Source organism: Scyliorhinus canicula, chromosome 20 (assembly GCF_902713615.1).
Source record: "Scyliorhinus canicula chromosome 20, sScyCan1.1, whole genome shotgun sequence".
NCBI classification, from domain to species: Eukaryota; Metazoa; Chordata; class Chondrichthyes; order Carcharhiniformes; family Scyliorhinidae; genus Scyliorhinus; species Scyliorhinus canicula.
In genome coordinates, this window is record NC_052165.1 from 61,993,546 (window position 1) to 62,018,726 (window position 25,181).

Sequence of the window (25,181 nt, forward strand, 5' to 3'; positions counted from 1 at the left end):
TTGTAGGTAAACACTTTAGTTTATTTGCGCATCTTGCAAGCTGACTCACTCTGCCAGGGTCTTGTCGAGTCCCCAGAGTGAGTGAGGCACAGAACAAAAGACTTCATCTCATATACATTGGTACAAAAAAAATGAGGTTACACACACGACGAAATAAAGTAACTTGACAATTGTAGAGTTTCTATAGGTTCACTTACGTTCCTTAACCTAGCTATATAAGGTAATCTTAGCAATTACTGGTCCCAATAGGCTGCCCTCACATTCCTTTTGCCTGAGGCCCCTGTGATCACCCATCCCCCTCACCATGATACTCCTGACTTAGCCTGACTACCCACAATGCTTCAGTGCCATCCCCTTTTGTTCATTCCTCATCCCCTCCTTTTATCATTCTATGATAACTACTGATCCACCCCCTAATATTTCTTCTCGCTGTGTCCCGTATCCGGCGTCCCCCCCTTAATCCTCGTCCAGGAAAATTTTGTAACGCCTCGTCGTCTGTTGGGTGTTCATGGGTCCTAACCATCAAGATTCTAGGGGTGCTTATTTGCTCCAGTGCAACCTGCACTCTGCCTATCACGCATTTAACGATGGCTAGGCCTACAAGGATGCAACCGAGAGCGATGGCTAAGTACATGGCCATATTTATCATCCAGTCCGTCCACCCTCTGAATCCCCAACTTCCCCAGGAACCTGGGTCGTTCATGCCATCTAAGTGGTCCCGTATGCGGTCCATGAATTCAGTGATGTTGGCGGTTAGGTCCTGAACTCCCATGATACATTTTCCCTTTACTATGGCGCATACCACACCTTCACGGCCCAGGAGATAGTCAAGGGTGTATCGGTTCTGCATGGTAAACAATCATAGTTGGGACAATTCTTTTGTTATTGACCCAAGAGCTCCCAGTGTTTCATTTCCCAAAATAGTGAGGCCACAGATGAAGTAGTTCCAATTGGTGACCGCCACAGATCCCCCACGCTCCCCAGAGTCAGGATACTTGGGATTTCCCATTCTGCTGAGTGGCCCCGGTTGCGCGCTAGGTCCTGGGTTTTTTTTCCAGTTGTCGCAGAATTCTGCTGAGACTGCCCGATGTGTCAATCGATGGTGATGGGCCGACTCAGAGGGGCAGGTGACTGTGGTGGGGACTAGAGTTCTGATAGTGATTTGTCAGGGAAATGGGGGTGACAAAACATTGGTCGCTGTGCCATTAAAGAAGTAGTATTTGTTGTCTGTGTACAGGCTGGCATCATAGCCAGTGTATCCGTTGATCAGGGATCTCCCAGACGCCCAGTTCATCAAGCTTCTAGCTGCCCATTCGGCCTCCCAGGCAATGCGGAAGGCCCTATTTCCAGCAGTTATGTAAGAGACATTCGCCCAACCACAAAGGAGCTGGAGGCCTGCCCTCAACGGAACACAGTTGGTGTTGTGACAGATGCATTGGCCTAACGTCTGGGTTACGTGACACTTCCGTTCAGTACAGGTGGAGAACAGACACCTCTACCACCATACATCCGTACCCCTTTCGTACGACTGAGGGGTCTCTATTGGGAGAGAAGTGGTTGGGTATGTATGCCTTCCACCTTTGGAGCTTGTCATAGTGTGAATGGGAATTATCCCGGGGAAGGGGAAGGCAAATTGCCGGTGGGACTGAATCAGTGTCGTAAGGGAGAGTAACCTGCTCGGGTGGTGGCTGGGAACGCTGGCAGTGAACCACCACTTGGGGAGTTCCCCAGAGCGGTGAAACCGAAAATAATTTGGCCACCGAGGTGGGGACCGGGTAACAGACAACCCATCCGTGGTCACACATGCTGTGATAGGTCTGGAGGAAGAGATTCATGGTCCCCAGGTCCCCTTCCTTTTGGGTCCTAAGTGAAGTGAGTAGGCTTTCCGATAACCCACGTTCCCGTCGTGCCTCACGCTTTACCCTTTCCGTTTTATTACGATTTTCCCTTCCGCTCGTGCAATCTCCACCTATCCCCTCCTCTTGGCATGATTTTACCTTAATGGTACCAGTCTTGTTACATCCAAAATCAAATTTACATTTAGTCTAAAAACAGGGTAATGTCCATGCAGCTTTTCCTTCCAATCGTCTGAACCGATGGAGTTGTTTCATTAGTCCCTCATTGTTCGTTAACCTGGTGACCTTCCATGAGCCGGTATCATGCCCCGTGCAGGAGGGCAGTGGAGAAATGTCCTTGAAGGTTGGTCCCGATGACAGGATGAAATAACGCTGTCCCTCCCCATTCCCTCCTGTGGGAGTACGTCGACCGTGACAAGGTAGAAGGCGGCCCGCATCCAAACCGACATGCTCCAAACCTGTAAGACAGTGCTGGGGAAAGGAGGCAGGTTAGTGATCGACCTTCTTGCAGTGGTCCCTTCTACTTTAGCTGCAGCGGGGGTAGGAAGGAGATCTTGGAAGGGCCCCTCCCACCCAGTTTCCAACTGTTTCTGAACCCAATTTTTTACCATGACAGAACTACCAGGCTGCACTTGAGGCGAGCTAGACAACAGGGTCGGTGTCAAATGAGCCACTTTAATCTGGTCATGGAGTTAGATAGATAGATAGATAGATAGAGAAATACAGCACAGAACAGGCCCTTCGGCCCACGATGTTGCGCCGAACTTTTGTCCTAGGTTAATCATAGAATTTTGGACAATTTGTCATGGCCAATCCACCCAACCTGCACATCTTTGGACTGTGGGAGGAAACCGGAGTACCCGGAGGAAACCCACGCAGTCACGGGGAGGATGTGCAGACTCCACACAGACAGTGACCCAAGTCGAAATCGAACTTGGGACCCTGGAGCTGTGAAGCAATTGTGCTATCCACAATGCTACCGTGCTGCCCTTAAGAAGTTAACCTACACTCCCTTATTCTACCCTAATCCAAGTACCTATCCAATAGCCGCTTGAAGGTCCATAAATTTTCCGACTCAACTACTACCACAGGCAGTGCATTCCATGCCCCCACTACTCTCTGGGTAAAGAACCTACCTCTGACATCCCCTCTATATCTTCCACCATTTATCTTAAATTTATGTCCCCTTGTAATGGTGTGTTCCACCCGGGGAAAAAGTCTCTGACTGTCTACTCTATCTATTCCCCTGATCATCTTATAAACCTCTATCAAGTCGCCCCTCATCCTTCTCCGTTCTAATGAGAAAAGGCCTAGCACCCTCAATCTTTCCTCGTATGACCTACTCTCCATTCCAGGCAACATCCTGGTAAATCTCCTTTGCACCTTTTCCAAAGCTTCCACATCCTTCCTAAAATGAGGTGACCAGAACTGCACACAGTACTCCAAATGTGGCCTGACCAAGGTTTTGTACAGCTGCATCATCACCTCACGGCTCTTAAATTCAATCCCTCTGCTAATGAACGCTAACACACCATAGGCCTTCTTCACAGCTCTATCCACTTGAGTGGCAACTTTCAAAGAACAATGAACATAGACCCCAAGATCTCTCTGCTCCTCCACATTGCCAAGAACCCTACCATTAACCCTGTATTCCGCATTCAGATTTGTCCTTCCAAAATGGACAACCTCACACTTGTCAGGGTTAAACTCCATCTGCCACTTCTCAGCCCAGCTCTGCATTCTATCTATGTCTCTTTGAAGCCGACAACAGCCCTCCTCACTATCCACAACTCCACCAATCTTCGTATCATCTGCAAATTTACTGACCCACCCTTCAACTCCCTCATCCAAGTCGTTAATGAAAATCACAAACAGCAGAGGACCCAGAACTGATCCCTGCGGTACGCCACTGATAACTGGGCTCCAGGCTGAATATTTGCCATCCACCACAACTCTCTCTTCTATCGGTTAGCCAGTTTGTTATCCAACTGGCCAAATTTCCCACTATCCCATGCCTCCTTACTTTCTGCATAAGCCTACCATGGGGAACCTTATCAAATGCCTTACTAAAATCCATGTACACTACATCCACTGCTTTACCTTCATCCACATGCTTGGTCACCTCCTCAAAGAATTCAATAAGACTTGTAAGGCAAGACCTACCCCTCACAAATCCGTGCTGACTATCCCTAATCAAGCAATGCCTTTCCAGATGCTCAGAAATCCTATCCCTCAGTACCCTTTCCATTACTTTGCCTACCACCGAAGTAAGACTAACTGGCCTGTAATTCCCAGGGTTATCCCTATTCCCTTTTTTGAACAGGGGCACGACATTCGCCACTCTCCAATCCTCTGGTACCACCCCTGTTGACAGCGAGGACGAAAAGATCATTGCCAGCGGCTCTGCAATTTCATTTCTTGCTTCCCAGAGAATCCTTGGATATATCCCGTCAGGCCCGGGGGACTTGTCTATCCTCAAGTTTTTCAAAACGCGCAACACATCTTCCTTCCTGACAAATATCTCCTCAAGCTTATCAGTCTGCTTCACGCTGTCCTCTCCAACAATATGGCCCCTCTCATTTGTAAATACTGAAGAAAAATACTTGTTCAAGACCTCTCCTATCTCTTCAGACTCAATACACAATCTCCCGCTACTGTCCTTAATCGGACCTACTCTCACTCTAGTCATTCTCATATTTCTCACGTATGTGTAAAAGGCCTTGGGGTTTTCCTTGATCCTACCCGCCAAAGATTTTTCATGCCCTCTCTTAGCTCTCCTAATCCCTTTCTTCAGTTCCCTCCTGGCTATCTTGTATCCCTCCAGCGCACTGTCTGAACCTTGTTTCTTCAGCCTTACATAAGTCTCCTTCTTCCTCTTAACAAGACATTCAACCTCTCTTGTCAACCATGGTTCCCTCACTCGACCATCTCTTCCCTGCCTGACAGGGACATACATATCAAAGACACGCAGTACCTGATCCTTGAACAAGTTCCACATTTCACTTGTGTCCTTCCCTGACAGCCTATGTTCCCAACTTCTGCACTTCAATTCTTGTCTGACAGCATTGTATTTACCCTTCCCCCAATTATAAACCTTGCCCTGTTGCTCGCACCTATCCCTCTCCATTACTAAAGTGAAAGTCACAGAATTGTGGTCACTACCTCCAAAATGCTCCCCCACTAACAAATCTATCACCTGCCCTGGTTCATTACCAAGTACTAAATCCAATATGGCCTCCCCTCTGGTCGGACAATCTACATACTGTGTTAGAAAAGCTTCCTGGACACACTGTACAAACACTACCCCATCCAAACTATTTGATCTAAAGAGTTTCCACTCAATGTTTGGGAAGTTGAAGTCGCCCATGACTACTACCCTGTGACTTCTGCACCTTTCCAGAATCTGTTTCCCAATCTGTTCCTCCACATCTCTGCTGCTATTGGGGGGCCTATAGAACACTCCCAACAAGGTGACTGCTCCTTTCCTATTTCTAACTTCAACCCATATTACCTCAGTAGGCAGATCCCCCTCGAACTGCCTTTCTGCAGCTGTTATACTATCTCTAATTAACAATGCCACCCCCCCACCTCTTTTACCATCCTCCCTAATCTTGTTGAAACATCTATAACCAGGGACCTCCAACAACCATTTCTGCCCCTCTTCTATCCAAGTTTCCGTGATGGCCACCACATCGTAGTCCCAAGTACCGATCCATGCATTAAGTTCACCCACCTTATTCCTGATGCTTCTTGCATTAAAGTATACACACTTCAACCCATCTCCTTGCCTGCAAGTACTCTCCTTTGTCATTGTTACCTTCCCCACTGCATCACTACGTGCTTTGGCGTCCTGACTATCGTCTACCTTAGTTGCTGGACTACAGATCCGGTTCCCATTCCCCTGCCAAATTAGTTTAAACCCTCCCGAAGAGTACTAGAAAACCTCCCCCCCAGGATATTGGTGCCCCTCTGGTTCAGATGCAACCCGTCCTGCTTGTACAGGTCCCACCTTCCCCAGAATGCGCTCCAATTATCCAAATACCTGAAGCCCTCCCTCCTACACCATTCCTGCAGCCACGTGTTCAACTGCACTCTCTCCCTATTCCTAGCCTCGCTATCACGTGGCACCGGCAACAAACCAGAGATGACAACTCTGTCTGTCCTGGCCCTTAACTTCCAGCCTAACTCCCTAAACTTGTTTATTACCTCCACACCCTTTTTTCTACCTACATCGTTGGTACCAATGTGCACCACGACTTCTGGCTGCTCACCCTCCCCCTTCAGGATCCTGAAGACACGATCAGAGACATCCCTGGCCCTGGCACCCGGGAGGCAACATACCTTTCGGGAGTCTCGCTCGCGACCACAGAATCTCCTATCTATTCCCCTAACCATTGAATCTCCTATTACTATTGCTTTTCTATGCTCCCCCCTTCCCTTCTGAGCCCCAGAGCCAGACTCAGTGCCAGAGACCTGGCCGCTGGGGCCTTCCCCCGGTAGGTCATCCCCCCCAACAGCATCCAAAACGGTATACTTGTTTTGAAGGGGAATGGCCACGAGGGATCCCTGCACTGTCTGCCTGTTAGTTTTCTTTCCCCTGACTGTAACCCAGCTACTCTTGTCCAGTACCTTTGGTGTGGCTACCTCCCTGTAACTCTTCTCTATGACCCCCTCTGCCTCCCGGATGATCCGAAGTTCATCCAGCTCCAGCTCCAGTACCTTAACACGGTCTCTGAGGAGCTGGAGTTGGGTGCACTTCCCGCAGGTATAGTCAGCGGGGACACCAGTGGTATCCCTCACCACCCACATCCTACAGGAGGAGCATGCAACTGCCCTAGCCTCCATCCCCTCTTACTTTACAGAATTAGCTGCCCTGTGGACCAACTGGACCTCCGCCCTCCGACTCTGCTCCCAGTCAGCTGTACTCTAAACTCCTGGTTCCCTTCACGCTCTTTGATAAATATAGGAAATTAAATGAAAGGAGTACCTTACTCCCTCCTCACCTAACTCCCTCAGTCACCAAACTCTCACTGTAGCACTCAAATGCCACAAGCTCAGCACTCCCTCAGTCACCAAACTCTCACTGTAGCACTCAAATGCCACAAGCTCAGCACTCCCTCAGTCACCAAACTCTCACTGTAGCACTCAAATGCCACAAGCTCAGCACTCAGTGCAAACAAAGTCTGCACTGTATCTAGCCCCTATTTATACTGTGACTCTAGCTTCTAAAAACTGGCCTAATGCAATTAACTAATTAACAAGCTCCAGCTGCAAGTAAGTCCAAGTAGAACCTTGTTTAAAGCTGATTCAAAATTCACCTTCTTATAGACCAAGCAGCAACTTTTAAGTTAATTAACTAAATAAAAGAAATACTAGACTTTAAATAACCCTTATACTCCCTCAGTCACCAAACTCTCACTGTAGCACTCAAATGCCACAAGCTCAGCACTCAGTGCAAACAAAGTCTGCACTGTATCTAGCCCCTATTTATACTGTGACTCTAGCTTCTAAAAACTGGCCTAATGCAATTAACTAATTAACAAGCTCCAGCTGCAAGTAAGTCCAAGTAGAACCTTGTTTAAAGCTGATTCAAAATTCACCTTCTTATAGACCAAACAGCAACTTTTAAGTTAATTAACTAAATAAAAGAAATACTAGACTTTAAATAACCCTTATACTCCCTCAGTCACCAAACTCTCACTGTAGCACTCAAATGCCACAAGCTCAGCACTCAGTGCAAACAAAGTCTGCACTGTATCTAGCCCCTATTTATACTGTGACTCTAGCTTCTAAAAACTGGCCTAATGCAATTAACTAATTAACAAGCTCCAGCTGCAAGTAAGTCCAAGTAGAACCTTGTTTAAAGCTGATTCAAAATTCACCTTCTTATAGACCAAACAGCAACTTTTAAGTTAATTAACTAAATAAAAGAAATACTAGACTTTAAATAACCCTTATACTCCCTCAGTCACCAAACTCTCACTGTAGCACTCAAATGCCACAAGCTCAGCACTCAGTGCAAAACGGAAAAAAAAGTTCCTTGAGAGCTTTGGTGAGGGATAAGACATAAGTCCTCATTTCTTCAGTCATATGGTGAAACTGGACCAGTTTGTGGACTCTTTGGTTCCAGGGGGTTCTGAGGGACCTGCCATAAAAGATCTCTGCAGGAGAGAGTCGGGCCGGTCCTGCAGGTGTAACCCGCAGCTGGAAAATGGTGAGAGGGAGCAACTTAAATCATGTTAACCCCGTTTCCGCTCTGAGTGTAGCAACTTGGTTTTGAAAGTCTGATTGTGTCTTTCAACGAGCCCGGTGGCCTGTGGCCTATGTGCACAGTGTAACTGTTGGCGTATGCCCAGTTAGGAGCGGAACTTGTTAATCTGACCAATAAAGTGGGGCCCGTTGTCGGAACTTAACTGAGCGGATATTCGTACTGGAGAATTATTTCTCTCATTAGAACCTTAGCCACAGTAGCAGCTTTGTTATCAGTAGTCGGATATGCCTCAATCCATTTGCTGAATACATCCACAATAACCAAAACATATTTATAATGTTGACATCTTTCCAACTCAATGTAATCCATCTGGAGCGTTTCAAAGGGACCAGTGGGCAACGGGGTTTTCCCCATCTCACAAGGGGAACTTGCCGGTGTTATACTGCTGGCAAATCAAACACCGGTTACTTATGCGCTGGGCAAGCACCTGTATTTTGGGATGCCACCAAGTGTCCAGGAGCAAGTCGCTAGTCCTGAACCCCACATTGAGTTGCAAGGTGTACACATTCGGTGACCCACAATGCTAGCGTATCGGACATGCAAGTCTGATATGCTGGAGTGGTCCATAAACAAGATACAGGATCATATGTACAACCTAACTGTTTCCACATTTGCTTATCACCCTCAGGAGCGTCCTCCTGTAACATTATGAGGGCTTGGATGGTTGGCATTGGCTTGTCAGAGTCAGACTTGTTTCTTTCAGAGATTTTGGTCTGACTCATCATCTTAGGCACCACCACCTGCTGAGTCTGCGCGGCTGTCCGTGCCTCATGATCTGCGCGTCCGTTACCGCAACATCAACCGGGGTCTTACCGTTCGTATGAGCAGCGCATTTAATAACAGAAATCTGCGCGGGCAAAAGGAGGGCCTGCAGTAGGTCATTAACTAACCATCGGTGGGATATCTCAGTCCCGACCGAGGTGAGGAATCCCATATTTTTCCAGAGTTGTCATAGACTACACCGAAGGCATACCTCGAATTGGTATAAATATTCACTTGGCAGTCCATCCCGAGTATGCAAGCGCGGATGAGGGTGAAGAGTTCAGCTTGCTGGGCCGAGTAGGGGGTTTGGAAAGCTGCAGATTCCATGATCAGGCCATCCTGATCCACTATCGCATACCCTGACAGTTTTTGGCTGACTGGGCTTACCAACACGCTGTCATCAACATACATGGTCATGTCAGGTTGATCTAATGCGGTATCGGTCAAATACAAGATATTGTAGTATCTTCCTGAATCAGGGTCAGACAGTCGTGGCCAGGCGCCTCTTCATGATCAGAGGGGCTACTAAGACAGCAAGCTGGTTTGATAGTGGTACAATATTTAAATCTCAGCCGAGGATTATTTAAGAGATATATTTCGTACCTATTCTGACGAGCCGTAGTGAGATGCGGAGTCTGCAGCTGCCCCAACAGTGCAGTGACCGAGTGGGAGCTGTATACGGTACTGTCTTGTTGGAATATTATATTGGCAGTGGCCTGTAAACTATTATATATGGCTGTCAGAATCTGGGTGCAAACCAGCGCCACCGGATCAAGTTTGGAAGAGTAGTATGCCACCGGTCGGTGCTTATCTCCATGGTGCTGGATTAGTACCGCCGTTGAGCACCCCTCCAAAATAGTACAGTACAACTGGGACGGTCGGTCTAATAAGGGCCTGCCAAGGGCTGGGGCTTGTAATAAGGCCTACTTTAAGAGACGGAAGGCTTCGAGGGCCTCGGTGGTGAGAGTGAAAGTCCCTTCCTTGCTGGTGTAAGGCGTCAGCAGCTTAGTATAGACAGCGATGTTTGGTATCCACTGCCTACAATAATTTACCATGCCCAGCCAGTGACGGACCTCCTTGGCTGTGGTAGGAGCGGGAAATTGGCATATAGGTTCAGTTCGACTGGTTTGAGACTTCTTTCTGTGGCTGTGAGTAGGACTGCCAGGCACTTAACCTTCATCTGGGCCACCAGTGCCTTGGATTGCGAAACAACAAAGCCCAGTGAGGACAGGTGGTTTAATAATTGTATCACATCTTCCCTGTTACTGGTCTCATCGAGTCTGGCTATTAATAAGTCATCTACGTACTGTACGAGAGTGGAACCATGTTTCAAATTCAGAGTCTGGAGTTGAGTCTGCAGACATCTGAAGAAGAGTGTGGGCGAGTTAACAAATCCCTGTGGAAGTCGGGTCCAGTGCCATTGTAGGTGAAGGCAAACAAATACTGGCTTTCAGGCACGAGTGGGAGAGCAAAGAAAGAGTGTTGGAGGCGAAGACCCGGGCCCGGGCTGGGATTTGAGCCAGTATGTGGGCAGAATTAGGTACGAGGGCGTGTAATGGCTGCGCGATGGCATTAATTGAACGCAAGTCCTGTGCTAGCCAGTACTGGTCCGGTATGCCTGGTTTAGGCAACGCAAGTATGGGTGTGTTACATTCTAATTGGCACGGGACCAGGATCCCCTGATGCAACAGTTCTTGGATTAATTTGGCTATAGACGGATGACTTGGGGTTTCAGGGGGTATTGTCGAATGGAGGGCAGCGTCATATGGTCCTTAATTGCTACCTTAATGGGTGTAACCTTCGCTTGTCCAACCTGTGACGGGTGGTCCGCCCAAACCTGAGGGTTGACATATTCCAAAACGTCGCGCCCCAGATGATGCTGGAGTCGGGTGTTAACTGTCTCAGGGGCCTCGGAGTACCGTATGGAAGTGCCCTCCTTACCATAGGCCCCAGATACTTGGCATGGTATTGGTTGTGGACTTGGCGTGTAATATGGGGGCCACGGAGGCTGATTGTTGCCATAAATGTGGTTGCATTGTAACAAAGTTGGATGTACCTTCTTGTCCTGTGGCTGTAATCGTGATTGGCTATTCGGTCCCAACTAACGACTGATATTTGTCCTCTAACTCCCGGCTCTGTCTGGTCATGTGATAAGCCAGGGTAACGTGGTGCAGCGAATGTTCAATGTCCAACGTCCACCACTGGGGTGCAGTAGAGACATAACACTGTTGTCTCGGCCTCCATGATTGAACCGTTACCCCCTCGTCTCTGAATTCTAGCCAAAGCTGGAAGATACACAGTAGATCTGAGGCCAGCAAATTGCAGTCCAATCTGGTGGTGACCACATATTGATGATCTGTCGACTCATTCTCATAAGTTACCTTCACCGGTTCAGAAATGGAATACTGACACACCTGGCTTGGAATCCTGACAAATGCTGGGTGTGGTTGGATAGTGGTAGTTGGAGTTCCGATTGCACCGAAGATATGGCTGCTCCGGTGTCGATCATAAATGGATAATGTTGATCTCCTATCTACAGAGAAACTATGGGTCCTCTGTCCGAATGGAGAGTCCGTATGATGAAATTGGCTAGTCAGTCTTGTGGTGGGAAGGGGTTTGCTCGGGAAAAGTCGGTGTACCTTGTCTGTCCTCCCCTCGGTGGGTACTCCCTCCTTGGTGTCGGCTATCCTCCTCCTGTCACCTGTCTTCGAAATGGGCATTCCTGATGCCAGTGATCTGCGTGGCCACAATTGAAACATGCATTGTTCCCTCTATATCGCGGCCCTCTTCCCCGTCCCCTTCTCCCGGTGGACCAATGGCCCCACAGAGGGGGTGGCAGTTGCAAGGTTGCTGGTTCATACGGTGAGCCGTAGAGAGGGGGTGAGTTTGGGTGGGTTTGATATCCTCCCCCATGCTGATCCACCCACCCGAGGTCACAATATTGGGTTCCAGCTGGTAAGCCACCGTACCTGTGGTCAGTTGGGGTCTCGGATTGTCCCTTTTCATTACATACTTGGTCTTAAGTTTTGTAACTGTGCCTCCTTTTTGGCCTCTGCCCTCCTTCCAATAAAATCTAACTGCCCGGGCCATCTGGGAAGGGTCGTTCTCTGTCCAATTCATGTTATTACATTTCACAGCGGTGGCCACAGAACATTGAACATAGAACAGTACAGCACAGAACAGGCCCTCCTACCCTCGATGTTGTGCTGAGCCTTTTCCGAAACCAAGATCAAGCTATCCCACTCCCTGTCATTCGGGTGTGCTCCATGTGCCCATCCAATAACCGCTTGAAAGTTCCTAAAGTGTCCGACTCCACAGCAGGCAGTCCATTCCACACCCTAACCATTCTCTGAGTAAAGAACCTACCTCAGACATCCCTCCTGTAGGTGGTATGCAATGCATTAACATAGCGCAATATTGAGGGGAATTCTGACCATTTTGCTACGGCAAGTTGCCTGACTGACCACAGTAGATTTCATTAAAGCTTTCCAGAAATTCCTCTGGCTCCTCAGCCTTTTTGGACTTGATATTTAGGGTGGCAGAGATGTTTATGGGCTTTTGAAATGTGGCACTTAGTGCATTCAGGATTTGTGCCGGTCTATCATCGTCCAGAGCAGGGGCCTGCTGAAGTGCAGCGTGGTCGGCATAATTTAAGTGGTTGAGGTGACTGCGGTATTCGGCTGGGGTTAAAACCTGTTGGACTGGGGCCCAGAGGTCCCTAGAGTCAGCTTGATAAACTGAGAAGGTGGTTCTCCGATAGTCCACAAAAGCAGCTGCCGATTTCTTCCCGTCTGGGATTGCAGCTAGAATTGACATCATCTCACTGGGTCTCCACGGAAAATAAACATCTATCGTGGGCTGAGCTGCTGCTGTAGCGAAATCAGGGTTGGGCATTTTCCTAATCGGCAACTGTCTCAGAGTCTCGCTTGGGGGCGTCAAAGGGTGGTGGGGGGGGGGTTGGGGGGGGGGGGGGGGGGGGGGGGGGGGGGGGGGGAAGATTCAGCGGATTCCTCTTCAGAGGCACCGGAGTCCTCCCCTTCCGATATGGGGGTCTCCGGTTCTTCAGAACCGTCCCTGTCCTCATCCCCTGGTAACGGAATTTTCTGTCCTGTCATCTTGGCCTTAAGGGATCTAGGTTGTAGATGTAATTGTTTCCAGATGGTCTCGGATCCCTTTTCATAGTCCTAGATCGGGTCCTCCAGCTGACCGGGCTTGTATAACGGGGCTTCCCTTTTCTAACGGGTGTCGGTGGTGAGGAAGTAGTACCCGCGCTATCAATTGAAGGAGCTGGCATCAGTGCCTGCGGAGCTATTATGCGATTGGCCAGAGGGGGAGGGATAATCGTCTGGGCCTTTAAGACTGAGGCTAAAGGGACTGGAGTGGCCGGCATGATTTGAATCTGGGGAACAGCGACTGGATATAAATTATGATACCCTGGGGGCGCCGGAGGTGGTGCAGGCAATGCCGCTGGTGCCGTCGGGACCATACCGGACATGGTCCAATTCTCTAGGTCGTTGTCTCCCTCTGTCAATGCAAGGCCAGCCATTGAACTACGTAGTCCACTTTTCTCACTCGAGTCTGCCCTTTTAGGTGTCTCCCTTTCTTTCTGTGCATGTTTTTTGAACGCACACTCCTTTTTCAGAATTTCCAAGAGTTTTCTGGCCCCCCTTCACTAATTGATATTCCCATTTTAAGGGTGTTTTCTTGCCAACTTGATAACAGGGTTTTACCTTTCTCCTCTTGGCAATATTGCCTCCATAATCCAATTAACTTGTTCGCTTTCATTCCTTTATTCTTTTTCCAGATTTTTTCCTGAATTTTCTCAATGATTAACTGGTCTGATTAGTAAGTTTGCAGATGACACAAAGGTTGATGGAATTGCAGAAAGCGATGAGGACTGTCAGAGGATGCAGCAGGATTTAGATCGTTTGGAGACTTGGGCAGAGAGATGGCAGATGGAGTTTAATCCGGACAAATGTGTGATAATGCATTTTGGAAGGTCTAATGCAGGTAGGGAATATACAGTGAATGGTAAAACCCTCAAGAGTATTGAAAGTCAGAGAGATCTAGGTGTACACGTCCACAGGTCACTGAAAGGGGCAATACAGGTAGAGAAGGTAGTCAAGAAGGCATACGGCATGCTTGCCTTCATTGGCCAGGGCATTGAGTATAAGAATTGGCAAGTCATGTTGCAGCTGTACAGAACCTTAGTTAGGCCACACTTGGAGTATAGTGTTCAATTCTGGTCGCCACACTACCAGAAGGATGTGGAGACTTTAGGGAGGGTGCAGAAGAGATTTACCAGGATGTTGCCTGGTATGGAGGGTATTAGCTATGAGGAGCGGTTGAATAAACTCCGTTTGTTCTCACTGGAATGACGGAGGTTGAGGGGCGACCTGATAGAGGTCTACAAAATTAGGAGGTGCATAGACAGAGTGGATCGTCAGAGCTTTTCCCCAGGGTAGAGGGGTCAATTACTAGGGGGCATAGGTTTAAGGTGCGAGGGGCAAGGATTAGAGTAGATATACGAGGCGAGTTTTTTACACAGAAGGTAGTGGGTGCCTAGAACTCGGTGCCGGAGGAGGTGGTGGAAGCAGGGACGATAGTGACATTTAAGGGGCATCTTGACAAATACATGAATAAGATGGGAATAGAGGGATCTGGACCCCGGAAGTGTAGAAGATTGTAGTTTAGTCGGGGAGCACGGTCGGCATGGGCTTGGAGGGCCGAAGGGCCTGTTCCTGTGCTGTACTTTTCTTTGTTCTTTAATTTCCAAATCTTTGGTTCCCCCTAGTGGCGGATATTTGCCTAAAATCTCTTGCTTTGTCCGGGTATCTATCACATAATGCTTGTAACAAACTATCTGGGTCACTCGTGTTATCTAAACAATTCCCATAATCTCGAACTATTCCTCAGACTGCGTTGTTCACCACTACAGTCCAAGAATACAATTTAACTTAATCAACTGTAGTTTTCAACACACAGGCGGAGCTGAATTATCCTTGATATTCCGTCCATTCTCTAATCAGCTCTTAACTGAACTATCACTAGGATGTTCCCTCAGTTTCTAACTGAATTATCGCAAGGATATTCCCTCAGTTCTCATTAACCCTCAGTCGTAACTACATCGACTGAATTAAAAGATTTTCTAATCCGCCAGACTGACCTTTGCTCTCGTCAAGACAATCTTACCTGACCATGTACGAGTGATCAAACTTTTATCAGACTACGAGACAGAGAAAAACCCATATGGTCATTTTCCAGCTACTCACGTTGTGGACCCATTTCCTCTCTCTCCGTCCGAGACTAGTTTAATTCTGATTTCGCAGATGACCTGTAATTGTCTGTTGAGATCCCACTTCTGACACCAAATGCGAATTCGAGTTCTTTTTGCCCTCAGTCTGGTCTCAGTAAATATACCAAGTCAGATTGTAGGTAAACACTTTAGTTTATTTGCACGTCTTGCAAGCTGACTCACTCTGCCAGGGTCTTGTCGAGTCCCCAGAGTGAGTGAGGCACAGAACAAAAGACGTTGTCTCATATACATTGGTATAAAAAAATGAGGTTACACACACTACGAAATAAGGTAACTTGGCAATTGTAGGGTTTCTATAGGTTCGCTTACATTCCTTAACCTAGCCATATAAGGTAATCTTGGCAATTACTGGTCCCAATAGGCTGCCCTCACATTCCTTTTGCCTGAGGCCCCTGTGATCACCCATCCCCCTCACCATGATACTCCTGACTTAGTCTGACTACCCACAATGCTTCAGTAAATTCCCTTTTGTTCATTTCCTCAGTGCCACTGCACATGCGCGGATCCCGCTGCGGCCAGTTCGCATTGGGATCAGCAGCTGGAGTGGCGTGAACCGCTCCAGTGCTGTGCTGGCCAGAATTAGTTGTGGGGTCGACCTGTTCACGCTGTCGTAAAACGCGACGGCGTTTACGACAGCATGGATACTCTGCTGCGAGATTAGAGAATCCCGCCCTTGTTTCCCACCATGTTCTCCAAAACTGGGATGTTTGCCCAGTAATGATAACAATGACGAAAGGGAAAATGCGGGAAAATCTCAGCAAGTCTGGCAGCATCTGTAGGGAGAGAAACGAGCTAACGTTTCGAGTCCGATGACTCTTTGTCAAAGCTAACAGACAGAGAAAGTGGGAAATATTTATACTGTGGAGTGAGAATGAAAGATGAGTCATAGCCACAGAAACCCTTGGAAACCGGGTGCTAATGACCACAGATACCAAGGTGAAAGAGTGTTAATGGCAGTCCCCAGAGGGGCCAAAGGATGTGAAAGGTCAACAGCAGGGAGACTTAACATCAGAGGATGAACTGTAGGTGTGGGGGTAGGGGAAGGTGGAAGCAAAGAGGAGAAAGGTGCAGGAAAAGTGGATAAGATTGGGGGGTGGGAAATTAAATGTATACTAAGAAAGAAAGAAATGGTAAAAGACAGTTGAAATTAAATGAAAACAAAAGGGTCGAGGTGGGGCTGATCATCTGAAGTTGTTGAATTCAATGTTCAGGCCGGAAGGCTGTAGTGTGCCTAGCCGGAAGATGAGATGTTGTTCCTCCAGTTTGCGTTGCGCTTCACTGGAACATTGCAGCAGGCCAAGAACAGACATGTGGGCATGGGAGCAGGGTCTTTTGTTAAAATGGCAAGCAACAGGAAGGTCAGGATCCTGAATGCGCACAGACTGAAGATGCTCAGCAAAGCGATCACCCAGTCTGTGTTTGGTCTCTCCAATATCGAGGAGACCTCATTGGGAGCAGCGAATGCAGTAGATCAAATTGGAAGAGATGCAAGTGAAACGCTGCTTAACCTGGAATGAGTATTTTGGGCCTGGGATGTTAAGCATGAAAAAGGTAAAGGGGCAGGTGTTACACCTTCTGCTGGATTCCAGCATCCGCAGTAATTTGCTTTTCGCCAATGATAATAATGAGTCTATTCTGCAGCGTGGATAGTCAGTTTGAAAGTGACTTCCTTATCCAATCTTTTCCCATGCTCTCAGCATTTCCTGCTGTCATGGCTTACTATATGATTTTTAGTAGTATAATGTCACTACATCATTTCTTCCCTTAAACCGTTATTACCTATAATAAAGTAGGTTTCTATCAGCGGATTAAATTCCCATACCAGCTGGGAATTCTGAATTCTCCCTCTGTATACCCGAACAGGCTCCGGAATGTGGTGACTAGAGGTTTTTCACAGTAACTTCATTGCCGTGTTAATGTAAGCCTACTTGTGACAATAAATGTTATTTATTTATTTACCTGTAATGTACTATGGTCAGGCTGAAAACAGACACATTGGCCAGGAACAGAAAGAGCCACATGACATCCTGGCTGTAATCGATACTAGCCATCTGCAAGAGCACTCATGGGCCTTGTGATTACCCACTCATGTTTACACAAAAGCACAAGACCATGCTATGAATATGTAATGCACTTCTAGATACAGGTGATCAACTATGCAGCAGGATGAAGGACAGACAAAAGAAGCCATCAGACCCCATAATGAGCTGATAGTTGGTCAGACGAGGGTGTTTCAGAGGACAATGGGTCTTGATTGAATCGTCCTGGATAAACAGGATTATCCTGTTTTTCCCATTAAGGAGTTGGGGTCTGGATGGGACAATGGCCAGATGTGGGCATATACCTATGACTCAATGCTAGCAGAACAGTATAAAGAAAAGAACATCAGAACAGTTCTTTACCGATAACCTGGGAGCCCCCCAAGGCACAACCATCACAAGAAGAAGGACCCTGGGTTTGAAGCCCAGAGAAGACTTCCACTTCGAGTGATCGTAGCCTAACAAGCCTCCTTCATTAAGTGCGGGTAAAACCTAGAGCTCAGCTGTGAGTCTAAGTCATACTTTGGTGAGTGAGAGAATTATGAATAAAATTGCATTAAACCATGTACCTGATTTTGTCCTTTGTTCATCTCACAAATAAGGGCACCTGGATAAAACTTTTGAATAATATAATGGTCGAAGTATCTAAATTGGACAGATACAGCAATACCCAGTGATGGGAAGTGACACTTTGAATTTTCTATCTTCCACAACAGAGAGACCATTGCCTGCAACATGAAAACAATGGATGTCCAGAGCTGCAACATTGACAACAAGTTGAAATAAAAGAGTGACTTGCATTTATACGGCATTTTTCATGGTCACCAGACATCAAAGTGCTTTACAGTCAATTAAGTAGTTTAGAATAAAAGCAGAATACTGAGGAAACTGGAAATCTGAAATAAAAATAGGAAACTTAGCTGATCTTGCAGCATCTGTAGAGAGTGAAACAGAGTTAATGTTTTGTAAATATGACTCAACACGAGTAAGCTAAATATTGTGGATGCTGGAATCTGAAACTAGAGGATGCTGCAAAAATAAGCAGGTCTGGCAGCATCTGTAAGAAGAGAAAGCAGAGTTAACATTTTGAGTCCATTGGCTCTTCGTCAGAACTGGTGAAGAGCCAAATGACTTAGAACATAGAACAGTACAGCACAGAACAGGCCCTTCGGCCCTCGATGTTGTGCCGAGCAATGATCACCCTACTTAAACCCACGTAACCCGTATACCCGTAACCCAACAATCCCCCCATTAACCTTACACTACGGGCAATTTAGCATGGCCAATCCACCTAACCCGCACATCTTTGGACTGTGGGAGGAAACCGGAGCACCCGGAGGAAACCCACGCACACACGGGGAGGACGTGCAGACTCCACACAGACAGTGACCCAGCCGGGAATCGAACCTGGGACCCTGGAGCTGTGAAGCATTGATGCTAACCACCATGCTACCGTGAGCCCCCTTGAAACATTAACTCTGCTTACTCTCCTTACAGATGTTGCCAGACCTGCTGACTTTTTCCAGCATCCTCTGACTCGATTTGAAGTTTGTCTGTTGTACTGTCGGAAACATGAAGCCAAGACAATGTTTTATCAAATTCATACGTGAGATGTGGGCTTTGCTGGCACATTTGGTGCAACATTGAGGCACCAATCGCTCAAAACCCTGCAAGCACCACCTGCCCCATATGTTCAGAGTCTGCAGACTCTCTGTGCCACGAGCCAGTGAGGCTAGAAATGAGAAGATAAAGCAGCTAAGCACATGGCTAAACAGATGGTGTGGGAGGGAGAGTTTCTGTTATCTGGACCACCGGGACCTCTTCCGGGGCAGGTGTGACCTGTATAAGAAGGACGGGTTGCATCTAAACTGGAGAGCCATAACTATCCTGGCCGCGAGGTTTGCTAATGTCACATGGGAGGGTGTAAACTAGTATGGCAGGGGGGTGGGTACTGGAGCAATAGGCCAGAAGGTGAAAATATTGAGCGAGAACTAGGGAATAGGGCCAGTATGGCTCTGAGGAAGTGTAGACGGGGAGATGTTGCTGAAAACAGCGGGACTGGTGGCCTGAAGTGCATATGTTTTAATGCAAGAAGTACAACAGGTAAGGCAGATGAACTTAGAGCTAGGATTAGTATTTGGAACTATGATGTTGTTGCCATTACAGAGACCTGGTTGAGGGAAGGACAGGATTGACAGCTAAACGTTCCATGATTTAGATGTTTCAGGCAGGTTGGAGGGGGATGTAAAAGGGGTGGAGGAGTTGCGCTACTGATTAGGGAGAATATCACAGTTGTACTGCAGGAGGACACCTCAGAGGGCAGCGAGGCTATATGGATAGAGATCAGGAATAAGAAGGGTGCAGTCACAATGTTGGGGGTTTACTACGGGCCACCCAACAGACAGCGGGAGATGGAGGAGCAGATAGGTAGATAGAATTTGGAAAGGAGTAAAAGCAACAGGGTTGTTGTGATGGGAGATTTTAACTTCCCCAATATTGACTGGGACTCACTTAGTGCTAGGTGCTTGGACGGGGCAGAGTTTGTAAGTAGCATGCAGGAGGTCTTCTTAAAACAATATGTAGATAGTCCAACGAGGGAAGAGGCTATACTGGACCTGGTATTGGGGAATGAGCCCGGCCAGGTGGTAAAAGTTTCAGTAGGAGAGCATTTTGGGAACAGTGACCACAATTCAGTAAGTTTTAAAGTGCTGGTGGACAAGGATAAGAGTGGTCCTAGAGTGAATGTGCTAAATTGGGGTAAGGCTAAATATAACAATATTAGGCGGGAACTGAAGAACCTAGATTGGGGGCGGATGTTTGAGAGTAAATCAACATCTGACACGTGGGAGGCTTTCAAATGTCAGTTGAAAGGAATTCAGGACCGGCATGTTCCTGTGCGGAAGAAGGATAAATCTGGCAAATTTCGGGGACCTTGGATAACGAGAGATATTGTAGGCCTCTTCAAAAAGAAAAAGGAGGCATTTGTCAGGGCTAGAAGGCTGAGAACAGACAAAGCCTGTGTGGAATATAAGGAAAGTAGGAAGGAACTTAAGCAAGGAGTCAGGAGGGCTAAAAGGAGTCACGAAAAGCCATTGGCAAATAGGGTTAAGGAAAATCCTAAGGCTTTTTACAGGTACATAAAAAGCAAGAGGGTAGCCAGGGAAAGGGTGGGCCCACTGAAGGACAGGTGAGGGAATCTATATGTGGAGCCAGAGGAAATGGTCAAGGTACTAAAGGTACTAAATGAATACTTTGCACCCGTATTCACCAAAGAGAAGCAATTGGTGGATGTTGAGTCTGGAGAAGGGCGTGCAGATAGCCTGGGTCACATTGAGATACAAAAAGACGAGGTGTTGGGTGTCCTGAAAAAAATTAAATCACAAATTCCAGTCCACCGTAGACCCGCCGCGTTCGCCATTGTAAAGAAAAGGGTTTCCTTTACTCCACAACAGGTTGGTATCGGGTGTCACAGACAACTGTGGGTGTCTCTCTCCTGCAGGTGTTAAAACCACGACCCGGAAGTGTCGCACTGGGACAGCTTTGCAAGAGAGAGGGGGCAAGTCTCACTGTTTATACCTAACCAGTGAAGTTGTCCTTATGCCACACCAGTTACCTTGTCTGCCTTGACGCCTGTGTGCGGGAAATGTCACCGGAAGTGCCCCACTACTGCAACTTCACAAGAGAGAGAGAAAGAGGGACTACTGTTTATCCTGACCAGTAGCCTCTCTTGAGTGAGAGTGTTCAAAGTGCTCAGGTTGCCTTTTCTAGTCCTTGGCTACGGGATTATGTCCTGGCAATTATTGTGACTTGACCAGAGCGGACAGTGAAAGGAAGGTGAGAACACAATATTGGTAGTTATAAAATAATTGACTTATTCAAGAGAAATTAAGTCTTCTGCAACTCAGATTAACCTACACACACACCGATTTATGAAATACTATGTGTAAAACAAGAGACTAAACAGCATATTGAAAATTCTTACAGTTTACACAGATTTACTTTAGCGACGCAAACACAGATATATTCACTCACCCACCCCAAACCTCAACAAGCTATACTAATTGGGAGTTTTCTGTGAGCTGGAGGAATATACTCACCGCTCCAGGGACAGGATAGTTAAAAAAACGTTGATACAGATTTCTTTAGATCTTCTTCCAAGCTATCTGGTCCTTGCGGCTGTTGCTCCTTCAGTTCCCGTGGTCGGTTTTCAGCTAGGCGAAGCGTGTGTCAGGCAAGAGAGTAGAGTTCTTGCAGGGGCGAGTAGAGTTCCCTTATTTTTCCTACTCACAGTTCCTCGCACTTGACTTTTTTAAGGGCAAAACCCTGTGTTCTTGAAAATACAGAAAAATGTGTCATTTGAAACATGGAAGTCTGGCAATATCTGGTTTGAGAGGATACAGGGAAAGATCCCACAAAAGTTTAATAGCAGCTTCAAAGAGCAGGGTTATAAAATGCAGATTCTTGCTCACAAGCAGGTTTAGCAAACACACAGATTTCATGTGGTAAGCTAAAACAATGGCTCACACCTTCATGGAATGTAACTACCACAGGAAGCATCTGGAAAAGCATGGATGAGAGTTTCAATTGCATTAAGTGACAAATGTTTAAAACAGGCAAGTCTTTCAAGTCATAACCAAGTTAAATTTTAGCATACAGCTAAAAGCAAAGTTTCACACCTTAATTGAAATAAACTCTCTTAGTAAACAGCTGGAAAGGATGGATGATGCTCAGTCGAATTTGGTGTCAATTCTAAAGTGTAAAATTCTATGACCATCAAGTCAATTAAAAGAAAATTGGAGACGACCTGTCTACGAGAAACATAATTTAAGTCAAAATCAAAGGCAAAGTTATGAGCTGGGGACAATTGGAAAATTAAACGATTCGAAATCACAGAAATAAAAATTAACTATTGAAACCAAAGCATTTTAAAATCAGATCTGAGAGGAGACGTTATGCCCAAAATGAATAATTAGTGGTATTAAAATGTTTACATCAAAGATACTTTTTAACTATCAAAGTGAAACAAGCTTATTTACAATCAAGTCATTAAAACGTAATAACTCTTCGAAAGAGAATATAAACCGGAAGAAAGGGGACAGCCAGGAGAGCCAGAGCCAGCTCTCACAGCTCGGTGCATGGGAAGGACAGGACACAGCAACCGAGTTCACCAGCGAATACAACTCAAGAAGACCAGATTTTAAGAAGATCGATTGTCAAGGCCAGGGCCTGAAGGTCCCTACAACCAACAAGAAAGATCCCGAAGCAAGATCTTTTTTCCTTTCTGCAAAGAAAGTGTTTGCAGCTTTTAAAAGAAAAAATATAATAATAAAATAACTTAACTTAACCTGAAAAAGTGGTTATTAGCCTACTTTACTTCCTTAACAACGCAGGACCCAGGACATCGATGCTACTAAGGGGTAAGTAGGTAAAATTCTTCGGTGAAGGTATGGGTTATACTGGGGGATAACTTGAAAATATAGTTTGACCTAAATAGCACCCACCAAAGCCTGCATCGGAGTAAGGGAGTGAGAATCCCTGTTCACCATTTAGAATATCGACCTTTTTTTTGGTATAGGGGGAATTCTAAGAATAGTGGTGAGTTTTAACTTCACCTGAATGGGTCAAACACTGACCCTCCCACCGGTGAGTTCCAGGACAAAGGAAGCCTTTCTGATTGTTGACAGAATGGAAGTGATCAAGTTCCCCAATCACATAATGTAATCAGTGCCCCTACAAAAACTTGCAATGTGTCTGGTTTCTGCTGGTCTCTTGACAATGGTTGCTGGAGCCAACTTCGTTATCTCATTAAGGTATTGTGCTTCCATCTGGCCAGGACAATAAGTGATTTGCATTTCAACTGGTCTCTTGATGAGATTGGGTTGTTTCATGTTTGTCTTGATTCCGTTGTCTGCCTGATCTGCTCATTTAAAATGGAATGTGCTGTTCCAACATGTCCAGTTTATTTTGGTCCTTTGATGAGTTTGCTACAACTTACAACAGTGAATGGTAGAACCCAAGAGTATTGACAGTCAGAGAGATCTAGGTGTACAGTTCCACAGGTCACTGAAAGGGGCAACACAGGTGGAGAAGGTAGTCAAGAAGGCATACGCCATGCTTGCCTTCATTGGCCGGGGCATTGAGTATAAAAATTGGCAAGTCATGTTGCAGCTATATAGAACCTTAGATAGGCTACACTTGGAGTATGGTGTTCAATTCTGGTCGCCACACTACCAGAAGGATGTAAAGCTTTAGAGATGGTGCAGAAGAGATTTACCAGGCTGAGGGGTGACCTAATAGAGGTCTACAAAATTATGAGGGGCATAGAAAGATTGGATAGTCAGAGGCCTTTTCCCAGGGCAGAGGGGCCAATTACTAGGGGGCATAGGTTTAAGGGGCAATGTTTGGAGGAGATGTACGAGGCAAGTTGTTTTTTAGACAGAGGGTAGTGGGCGCCTGGAATGGGCTGCCGGAGGAGGTGGTGGAAGCAGACACAATAATGACATTTCAGGGACATCTTGACAAATACATGAATAGGATGGGAATAGAGAGATACAGACCCCGGAAGTGCAGAAGATTTTAGTTTAGACAGGCAGCATGGTCGTCACAGACTTGGAGGGCCGAAGGTCCTATTCCTGTGCTGTACTTTTCTTTGTTCTTTGTTGAACCACATAGTGAGATTCAAGCATGTGTGGGATGGTTGACAGAGAGAGTCTCTTTACGGAGGGAATTGGTAAAATAAAAGCAAAATACCGCGGATGCTGGAAATTTGAAAGTTAAAAAACAGAAACTGCTGGGAACAAACTCAGCGGGTCAGGCATAAGATGCCCCCCATTGCAACAATGGCAAACTTCAAGAGGAGTCAGAACAGGAGTCCAAACATTAACTCTCTCTCTCTCGTTTAGGATGCATGGCAACGCAGAAACGGCGAACAGAAAGTTATAGCCAAGTTCCACACACATGAAGTACGGCCTCAACCGGGACCTGGGATTCAATTCGCATTACATTCATCCCCCATCATCTTGCCTAGGGTTGTGAAATCCTACCAACTGTCCTGGTTTGAGACAATTCACACCTCTTTAGCCTGGGGTTACCCCATCTCTGAATCTGTAAAGATTTAATTACCTGCAAATGCTCGCATTCAAAGCATTGTCTGGTATCTTTGACTTTATCTATATATATGTTTCTGGAACCTACCTATTCATTCACCTGAGAAAGGAGCAGTGCTCTGAAAGCTAGTGTTTGAAACAAACCTGTTGGACTTTAACCTGGTGTTGTAAGACTTCTTACTGTGCTCACCCCAGTCGAACGCTGGCATCTCCACATCTTTCTTTCTGAGCCGTGGCTGCTGCCAGACCTCCAGCTGTCGTCTTTGCAGCGTTTGCTGATTGGGGTTTGGAGGGCGCCCTGGCTGGCTGTGTAAGGGGCGAGCGCATGCGCCAGGCTGTATCTGCTGTTGCCACGGGGGGAAGGGACAGTGATTGTGACGTCACAATGACCGGGCGTTCCCGCGGCGGGCGCGCAGGCGCACGGGCGGCCAGCTGCAGTGTTACTTTGTGTTGAGGGAGTCGCGGAGTTCCAGCTCCCTCGGGGTTCCTGCTGCCTTCCCTCCCCTATCCCTGCCTTGTCTGTCTCCCCTCTCTGCTTTGCAGCGTTTAACGTGAGTACTTTTTTTATTGTTGTTGCACGCTTTCAAATTCCCTGCTTTTTGTTTTGCTGGAGAGCCGCTGGCTCAACCGTAACAATCCTTTGTGCCCTTTCTTTTTTTTCCCTCTTTTATAAATCCCCCTCCCCTGCTCCTAATCTTTTTCTTTCGGTGAGATTTTCCAACGATTGGTAAACACACAGGAGGAGGAGGAGGGCCGAGATTGTCCCATTCCCCTCCACGCTTTGGCGGGCTCGGCTTCGTGGTTCCTTTTAAACTCTCGTTAGTGGCGTTT

General features: G+C 46.8%; 1 protein-coding gene and 1 long non-coding RNA gene across 9 annotated transcripts in view; one reads left to right on the forward strand and one right to left on the reverse strand.

Annotated features, from left to right (window-relative positions):
* On the reverse strand, positions 1 to 24,749 carry LOC119955083. Of its 2 annotated transcripts, XR_005458381.1 has the most exons (4): positions 24,541 to 24,749; positions 21,342 to 21,574; positions 17,814 to 18,140; positions 1 to 2,327 (listed from the first exon to the last, which is right to left on the reverse strand). It is a non-coding gene; the product is annotated as an uncharacterized LOC119955083 (long non-coding RNA). The 2 variants fall into 2 exon arrangements; XR_005458382.1 differs by lacking the exon at positions 1 to 2,327 and having other exon boundaries at positions 18,022 to 18,140; positions 24,495 to 24,749.
* The window catches only part of LOC119955082, a 128,582-nt gene that overhangs the window by 5,738 nt on the left and 97,663 nt on the right, over positions 1 to 25,181 (forward strand). For 5 of the 7 annotated variants that reach the window (XM_038780942.1, XM_038780947.1, XM_038780948.1 and 2 more), the window contains exon 1: positions 24,769 to 24,901. The exons of 1 other annotated variant lie outside the window; for it this stretch is intronic. The gene's annotated coding sequence lies outside the window, so the exon portion shown is untranslated. Of the gene's footprint in view, positions 1 to 24,768; positions 24,902 to 25,181 lie in introns of those variants that run through there. One more of the 7 variants, XM_038780943.1, reaches the window with a different exon arrangement.